General features: G+C 51.7%; 1 protein-coding gene across 11 annotated transcripts in view; it reads left to right on the top strand.

Annotated features, from left to right (window-relative positions):
- The window catches only part of ZNF536 (zinc finger protein 536), a 444163-nt gene that overhangs the window by 59016 nt on the left and 377928 nt on the right, over nt 1-7219 (top strand). For 6 of the 11 annotated variants that reach the window (XM_040446273.1, XM_040446278.1, XM_040446282.1 and 3 more), the window contains exons 2-3: nt 3609-3704; nt 4180-4249. The exons of 2 other annotated variants lie outside the window; for them this stretch is intronic. The gene's annotated coding sequence lies outside the window, so the exon portion shown is untranslated. The remainder of the gene's footprint in view (nt 1-3608; nt 3705-4179; nt 4250-7219) is intronic. 3 more of the 11 variants (XM_040446274.1, XM_040446279.1, XM_040446275.1) reach the window with 1 other exon arrangement.

Below are 7219 nucleotides of genomic sequence, written 5' to 3'. Positions count from 1 at the left end.
TCCCTCCCTTCCTTCTCCCTTCCTCCCTCCATCCCCTCTTCCTTCCTCCCTCCCCTTTTCCTTCCTTCCTTCCTTCCTTCCTTCCTTCCTTCCTTCCTTCCTCCTTCTTCCTTCCTTCCTTCCTCCTTCTTCCTTCCTTCCTTCCTTCCTTCCTTCCTTCCTTCCTTCTTCTTCTTCTTCTTCCTTCCTTCCTTCCTTCCTTCCTTCCTTCCTTCCTTCCCTCCTTCTTTCCTTCCTCCTTCTCTCCCTTCCTTCCTCTTTCTCTCCCTTCCTCCCTTCCTCCCTCCATCCCCTCTTCCTTCCTCCCTCCCCTTTTCCTTCCTCCCTCCCTCCCTCTTTCCTTCCTCCCTTCCTTTTTTGTCCCTCCCTCTTTATTTCTTTCCTCTCTCCCTTCATTCTTCCCTTCCCCCGTCCTCCTCCCTTCCTTCTTTCCTTAGTCTTCCCTTCTGTCTCTATACTTTTATCTCTACTTCCTTCTTTCCCTCTCTCCCTCCCTCCCCCAAACATGTACTGAGCTCTGCCTGGAGGTTAGGGCCTGAGAAGTGAATGGGACAAGCCTTTTCCCTGTGAGCTAGGAGATGACACAGGGACTGCCCTCAGCATGGTGTTGGTGCTTGGCAGGCCCTCAGTAAAGGGTAACTTGTTACTAGGATGGCCTTCCAGTTGCCACGGCGTTGAGTGTAACGACCATGGGCTGACAGCATGCTGGCCTAGAGGGGGGGGTCTGATTACCAAGGGCCCTGGCGATGGTGGGGTGCCGCATCTCTGCTCATCTCTTCACTTGCCAGGCACTTCCGTTTCAGCACCTTCGGGCCCAAGTCTGGGTGGCCTGGCTTCTGCCCAGTGAGGGTTTCCCCAGCTCTGCTCAGAGCTTCCGCGTGCCCCCTGGGAGGACCGGGAAGGGAGGGGTGTGCCTTGTCCCCAGTGGCTACTTTGTCTACGGAATTCACAGCGCGGGGGCCACAGCATGGGCCCACTGGGTGCCAGGCCAGAGCTGCCCGGGGCCACCTCCCACTTTGTCTTGTTGCCTGTGTCCCCTGTGTCTTCCTGTCCTGCGCACTCTCTTCAGATCTCTCTCTCAGAGCTTTCCACCCCTCCCCTTCCCCTGTGCAGCTCAGAGGGGCCTCAGAAGTGCCTGGGTTGTAGGAGGCCCCTTCCTGCCATCCCCTCCCCAGCACCCTGCACTCCCTGCCCTCTCTCCCCGTCCTAGAAGTTACGTCCCCGTTCCCCTGCACTTCTTCTTCGACCCCACACTCCTCTCATGTCAGGCACTCTGAACCTTTGTCCTTTCTCCCTCCATCTTTGTCTCCACCGAGGCCCTGCTGTACCTGCTTAAGGGCTCAGCTGGTGTGCACCCCCTCCCCGTGCCCCAGCCTCTGGCCTGCCTCCTGGCCCCCTACCTGGCCTGCAGCCTCCTCATACAATGGGTAGACCGGCTGCCCCTGGCGTGCCCTGGGGCCTGGTGCACGGTAGGTTTGAGGTCTAAGCTCACTTTCGGTGTCTGCGGCCGAGGGTCACTATGTGCGTGCCTTACCTGTGTTGCAGGGGTTAGTGATTCATCGTCGGTGGGATTTTAGGCACTGAAGCGTGTCTGTGGAGGTGATGTTTTGGGGGGCGGTTGCTACCCAACTTGGCCTTGGCTCAGGCCCTGCTTTTTGCTGCCTTTGTGATCTGACCCCTCCCACTCTTCCTCGGATCTGGTGGTAGCTGCACCCCCCACTCCACGGTCTCAGGGGTGGCCCCCCTCCTCCACCTCCTCAGCACGGGGTCCACGTGGGAGGCAGGGGCGAGGGGAGGCCTCATTGCAGGGACCTGTTTCTGGTTATGTCACCGCAGTTTCTCCAAATGCAAGTTACTACTTGCATCAAGGCAGCTGTTTCCTTTGTTGAGGAAGAGAGAATTCCTGGGCGGGGAATTTCCTCCCTGTCCACCCCAGATCGAGAACATCAGTGGTCTCATGGGGTGGCCTTTGCCCAACCTGCAGTGACTGCAACGACATCAAATAGTAGGAGCCCCCTTGAAGTGGTTCAGAAGGGTACAGGTGGCACTAACTTGATTTCCTCTCCTCGGACCCCAGTATGGCCTCTGAACACGGGCTCTGCTGCTGTTCCAGCAGGGGTTTGTTGGGCCGACCTTGCCCAGGCAGCCCAGCCACCTTCGGATCCTAGCCATCTAGGAGAGCCCTTGCCGGGGCACAGCCCCCAGTGCAGCCAGGGGGCTTGTGCTGAGGCCTTGACCGATTTAGGGCAGAGAAGCTCCCATCACTGCCCCAAGGGCAGAGTGCAGGAGCTGGTGATGTTCTGATCAACTGTGTGAAGCCGGTGGGCTGGTGGGTGTGGGACTCCCCCAGATGATGTCCCTCCGTGTTCTCCCTGTCACTGGGATTCACAAAACTCCTGAGCAGACAGCCCCTAGAGAAGAGTCGTAGAATTTTGCAAGCCATGAGCCTGGGTCTAAAACCTGAGTCCGTACCCCCACCTCCTGCAGCCCCTTCCCTGAAAGTAAGGAGTCTTGTGAGCAAAGCGAGTTAGTCTTTGCAGAGCCAGCCGGGTGCTGGGGTCTGTTCTGCTCACAGCTGGGACAGGCCTGAGGTGGGACAGGCCTGAGGAAGCATAGCATCGAGCATTTGTTTTGCACTCTCTAGATTTCAGTGTTGAATGATACGGGAAAAACAAAATGACAAAGATACTCTGAGGGAGAGACAGACTTGTGATTTCTTTCCTTGTTGCAGATGGTTGAGATGTAAACTTTTGCTTTACGTCTCAAGACAGGCAGGTAGACATTAGTTTGCAAATAGCAGTGCCCCTGGGCGCCTGGGTAGCTCAGTCGGTTGGGCATCTGACTTTGATTCAGGTCACGATCTCACAGTTCACGAGTTCGAGCCCCGCATCGGGCTCTGTGCTGACAGCTCAGAGCCTGGAGCCTCCTTTGGATTCTGTGTTTCTGTCTCTCTCTCTGCCCCTCCCCTGCTCACGCTTGGTCTCTCTCTCTTTGTCAAACAAACAAAAAAAAAACATTAAAAAAAATTTTTTTAAGACAAATTGCTGTGTCCCTGTTAACACTTTGAGGAAACATTTTCAGCACTCGGTCAGCAAACACTTTTTTTGGTTGCCAGAAATCAGTCTTGGAAGTTAGATGGAATGTTGTAAGCCAGCGGTTTCGTGTCCAAATTTTGTCATCATGGACTGGGGCAGCCACCGCGGGCTCTCTGAGTGCATCTTCTGGTTTCCCATTTGTAGACACACCCTCGAACCTCTACTGGAATTTCACTTCTGTAATATCAGAATGCGCAACTTCGGGGTCAGTAAAATGTAACTTACCGAGAGGGAACTTTTGCTTGCCCTGTAAAATCCTTCCTGTAAATTGGATTCCGAATTGCACTGGACCAGGTGTGGTTGGACCCAAGGAGTGGACTGCAGATCACATGCTGGGGCTTGGCTTGATCACCCCAGCTCACTGCTCCGGGACCACTGTGGGCTGGCATCTGGGCTTTCTATCTAGGCCCCCGTCTCGTCCGAGGGTGCCGTAGTGGATGGGACTTACTTTAGCAGTGAGACAGGAGAGAGTAAAGTGCCTAACTGGCTCCTGCTTTCCTGGTCTTGGTTCAGGAGAGAGGACCCTGAGGCCACACGACACCCCAGAGCCTGGGCCGGCTGCAGATTCCTGGTTTGGATGCACTGAATGCGGCCCTGGCCACTGAACAGGTGTGGTCAATTGAAATTTGGGTGGCGTTGTGGTCTACTGAAGGGGGCTCCTTAAATCGGAGAGAGAAGGGAACCCCCGAGGACTTCCTCAGTTCCTCAACCTTTAGAATTCTAAAGAAGAGTGAGGGAAAGAGAGAAAGAGAGTGAGAGACGGAGACAGAGAGCGGGAGCTCTCTTATTTGCTTATTTCTTCTGTCCCATCTGGAGAAGAAATGGTTAGATGCCCCGCCCCCTTCTCTTTTTGCAGGTGGCAATTTCCCATTAAAAGGAGCTGAGCAAATTGGGTTTATCGCAGCAAAGGTCACATAGTTCCCATTTTTAAATTGCTCAATGAATTGGGGCAGTGGGGCTATTAAATGTTGTTAGACTCTTGACTAGCCTGGCAAATTGTTACCTTGGATGAATGCTGTTTACCTGTCTTATTGAAGTCGATATGTCCGACCTGCAGGATTGCTAACAGGCCTTATTTTTTCAGTTCCTGCCCACCACGGCTTTAAGAATACCCTTCAGCCAGGAGGGAGCTCCGTTGCTTTAAGACTTGCCTGGTAAGGAACATCGTTTTGTAGTTCGTTGAACTGGTGTCTGTCTGTGAGTCTGTGGCTTGTCCAGGCCGCCCTGTCTGGGTTACAGACCCCTGTGCTGGGGAAGTGTTCTCCCAGCCAGTCCCTTTTCCTCCCTGGACTGAGAGGGGTTCCAGAGAAGCTTCCGGATTCGAAATTCCCCGGGACTCGAGCGTGGGTCCCAGGTCTCCTAGGTGGGATGAGCGTCTGATGTCAAGACATGCCCAGAAAGTCTCAGGACGGGGCCACCGGTGGGGCAGGGCCCTGCAAGGTTGACTTCTTTCTCTGGGTGACAGCCTTAAGACTCGCCGCCCACACCAGCTGGCGGCTGGGACGGGAGCGGGTGCGGCGGCTGCCCAAAGCCACGTGGCCCCACGCGAGCACCACCTGCGGCCCGTTTCCCCATCACCCACCGAGTGGGGCCGGGGCCCGGCCCGGTCTTGGAGGACACTTGTCCCAGAGCGGCTTTGTGTTTGTCGTCTCAGACTCAAGATCCCAGACTGAGTAATGGAGTGTTCTCCTGGCATCGAAGCGGATAAAAACTTAAAATGCAAACGAGGGGGCACGGCTGCATTCGATGTCTGCACCCGCCTCGTCGGAGCTGGCCGCGATATCTCTGTAAACTCACCCTCAGATCTCATTAGCCCAGAGCCCACCTCCTCCTGACCATGGGCCTCAGAGGTCACTACACAACCGGGGAAATTGATAGCGGAATTATGCGCTCAGAAATTAATTTTGCATTGTACCGAATATATATTTTTTTATTGTGACTTTATCTCGTTGAAAAAGTGCTTACTTCCGATTGTGTGGATATTAGTGACCATGGATTACTTTTATTTTGGTCTTTACACAACAGTTATATTAGAAATTTGCTGTTTTATTCTTACCTTCTTAGTAAAAATCCTTTTATCACACAATGGGTAATTTATATCCATTACCAGGGCTTTCAATCCTTTTCAGTGGGGCTGTCAGCGCCGTTGGCACAGTAATGATTAATGTGATCTAATAATAGTGTGCCATTATATTACCTTAGTAAAACATGTACCAACATCCTATTCGGATCTACCAAATTCATAGCTTCCTATAATATTTTTGTTGAAAGACAGGATTACTATTTTTCAAAGCTGATTTTTTCCCCTTTAACATATTTAATGAAATTCACAATTCTCTGCCTTGGTAATCCGGGCATGTGATTGGGTTCAGCGGGTGCATTTGACATCTGTAGGTAGTGTTGTGATTTGTCAGGGAGCGGTTGGACAGTCTCAGGGCCCTGCCACCAGCAGATCCTGGGTTGTTTTGCCTCGAAGAAAAAAAGAATTCTGGGTTTCCAGCTTCTTCTGACTTGTAATAAGGAAGGTGTGTGTTTGCTCAAAAGGCAAAAGAGGAAGTAATTTGGCTCAAAGAGCCCTTTCTCCCTCTCCAGTTTTATCCTCTCCTCTGTCACCTGCCTTGGTCTGCTGGTGAACAGGAGGGTAGCAAAGCCAGTGGAAGCAGCTTCAAACCCTCTATCTCTGGCTCGGCCTCTTTGAATCGAAAGCGGGGGTTCTCAGCCTCGGCGCTTTGGCATTTGGGCCGGGTGAGTCTTTGCTGTGGGGACCAGCCTGTGCATCGTAGGGGTTTAGCAGCACCCTGGCCCTCACCCACCAGAGGCCAACTGCATACCCGGTTCCCCCCACTGTGACAACCAAAAATGTCTCCTGACACTACCAAGTGTCCCCTGGGGGGCACAGCCATCCCTGCTTGAGAGCCACTGGTCTAATGTGATGGGAACACAAGCAGATTGGTCTTGGAGGGTGGGAGAATTCCAGCTGGAGTTGCAGAGTTTGGGGGTGCTTCTTTGGGACATCTTTGGCTTTGGGAGGGGAGCTGTGTGGGCGAAGGCGACACACCGCGTCCTTTTCCTGGCTGAAACCCAGCCGCCTTACTTCTTTCTCCTCCCGCCTCTCTCACAGAGCCTGGCCCCAGCAAGGGTCTGAATCTTAGCTTCTTCCACTTAAATCCCATTATAATCACGCTCATGATTGATAACATTCCACCTTTTCAAAAGGCTTTAAAATCTGTGTCAACCAAGGATGACATTATTGTAGCGCGGGCGAGATGTATTCAAACAATTACACACTCAAATCAAAGTGGGAAGGTTTGTCCTTCTATTTTGATGCCTTTGTGACGTGGCTTTCGCCAGCGCCTCGGCCCCACAGCCCCCGAAACCTTCAGCAGGGAAATGCATGGGAAGGAACAGGTTTTGCCCTTGAGATCACTCAGCTCTGAAAACAGTTTGATATTTGGGTTTCTTAGGGCTGGAGGGCAGGGGAGGCAAGAGAGGTTGTTGAGCACAGGAGAGAGAGCGAGCGAGAAAACAAGAGAGAGATATCCTTGCTTTTGATTCAGAACAAAAATTACTGCTGCAACATTGGCTCGAGATATGCAATCAACTGAAATCAGGAAAAGTATTTTGAATACAAAATTTATATTGAAATACTTGAATCTCGATACTTGTGCACCCACATACATGTATATATTTAAATCAAGGAAGAGAAGATGAAAAATAAAGCTTTTGTCATAAAAATATTGCTTGTAGTATTTGCCCTCAAATGATTTCTGCCACATCAGAATACATTTTTGTACTGTTAGCACTTCCATAGAAGACACTCTTGTTTGCTTTCACAACTGATCCTTGATGATAACAACAAGTGAAGAAATGGTTCTGATTTACCTTTGTTTTAGGTGGATTTCAAATGCATTGTGGTGTTTGGTGTAGGAAGCATTTTGGTGACCCACCCCTCCTTTACTGGTTTTGCTCTGTCTCTCCCACTACAGCATAAAGCTGGTAAGAGCAGGGCCTTGAGTGTGATCTTCAGTGTTGCTTTTCTTTTTCCTGAAATGGTGTCCGATGCAGAATAGGTTCTCAATAAAACTGGTGACTGACAGGATGGATGGATAGATGGGTGGTTGAAT

The sequence above is a fragment of the Herpailurus yagouaroundi genome, unplaced genomic scaffold (assembly GCF_014898765.1).
Source record: "Herpailurus yagouaroundi ecotype Mexico unplaced genomic scaffold, PumYag 194, whole genome shotgun sequence".
Taxonomy (NCBI): Eukaryota; Metazoa; Chordata; class Mammalia; order Carnivora; family Felidae; genus Herpailurus; species Herpailurus yagouaroundi.
Note: the sequence above shows the minus strand (reverse complement) of the source record. Positions and strands in the feature narration are given on the sequence as shown.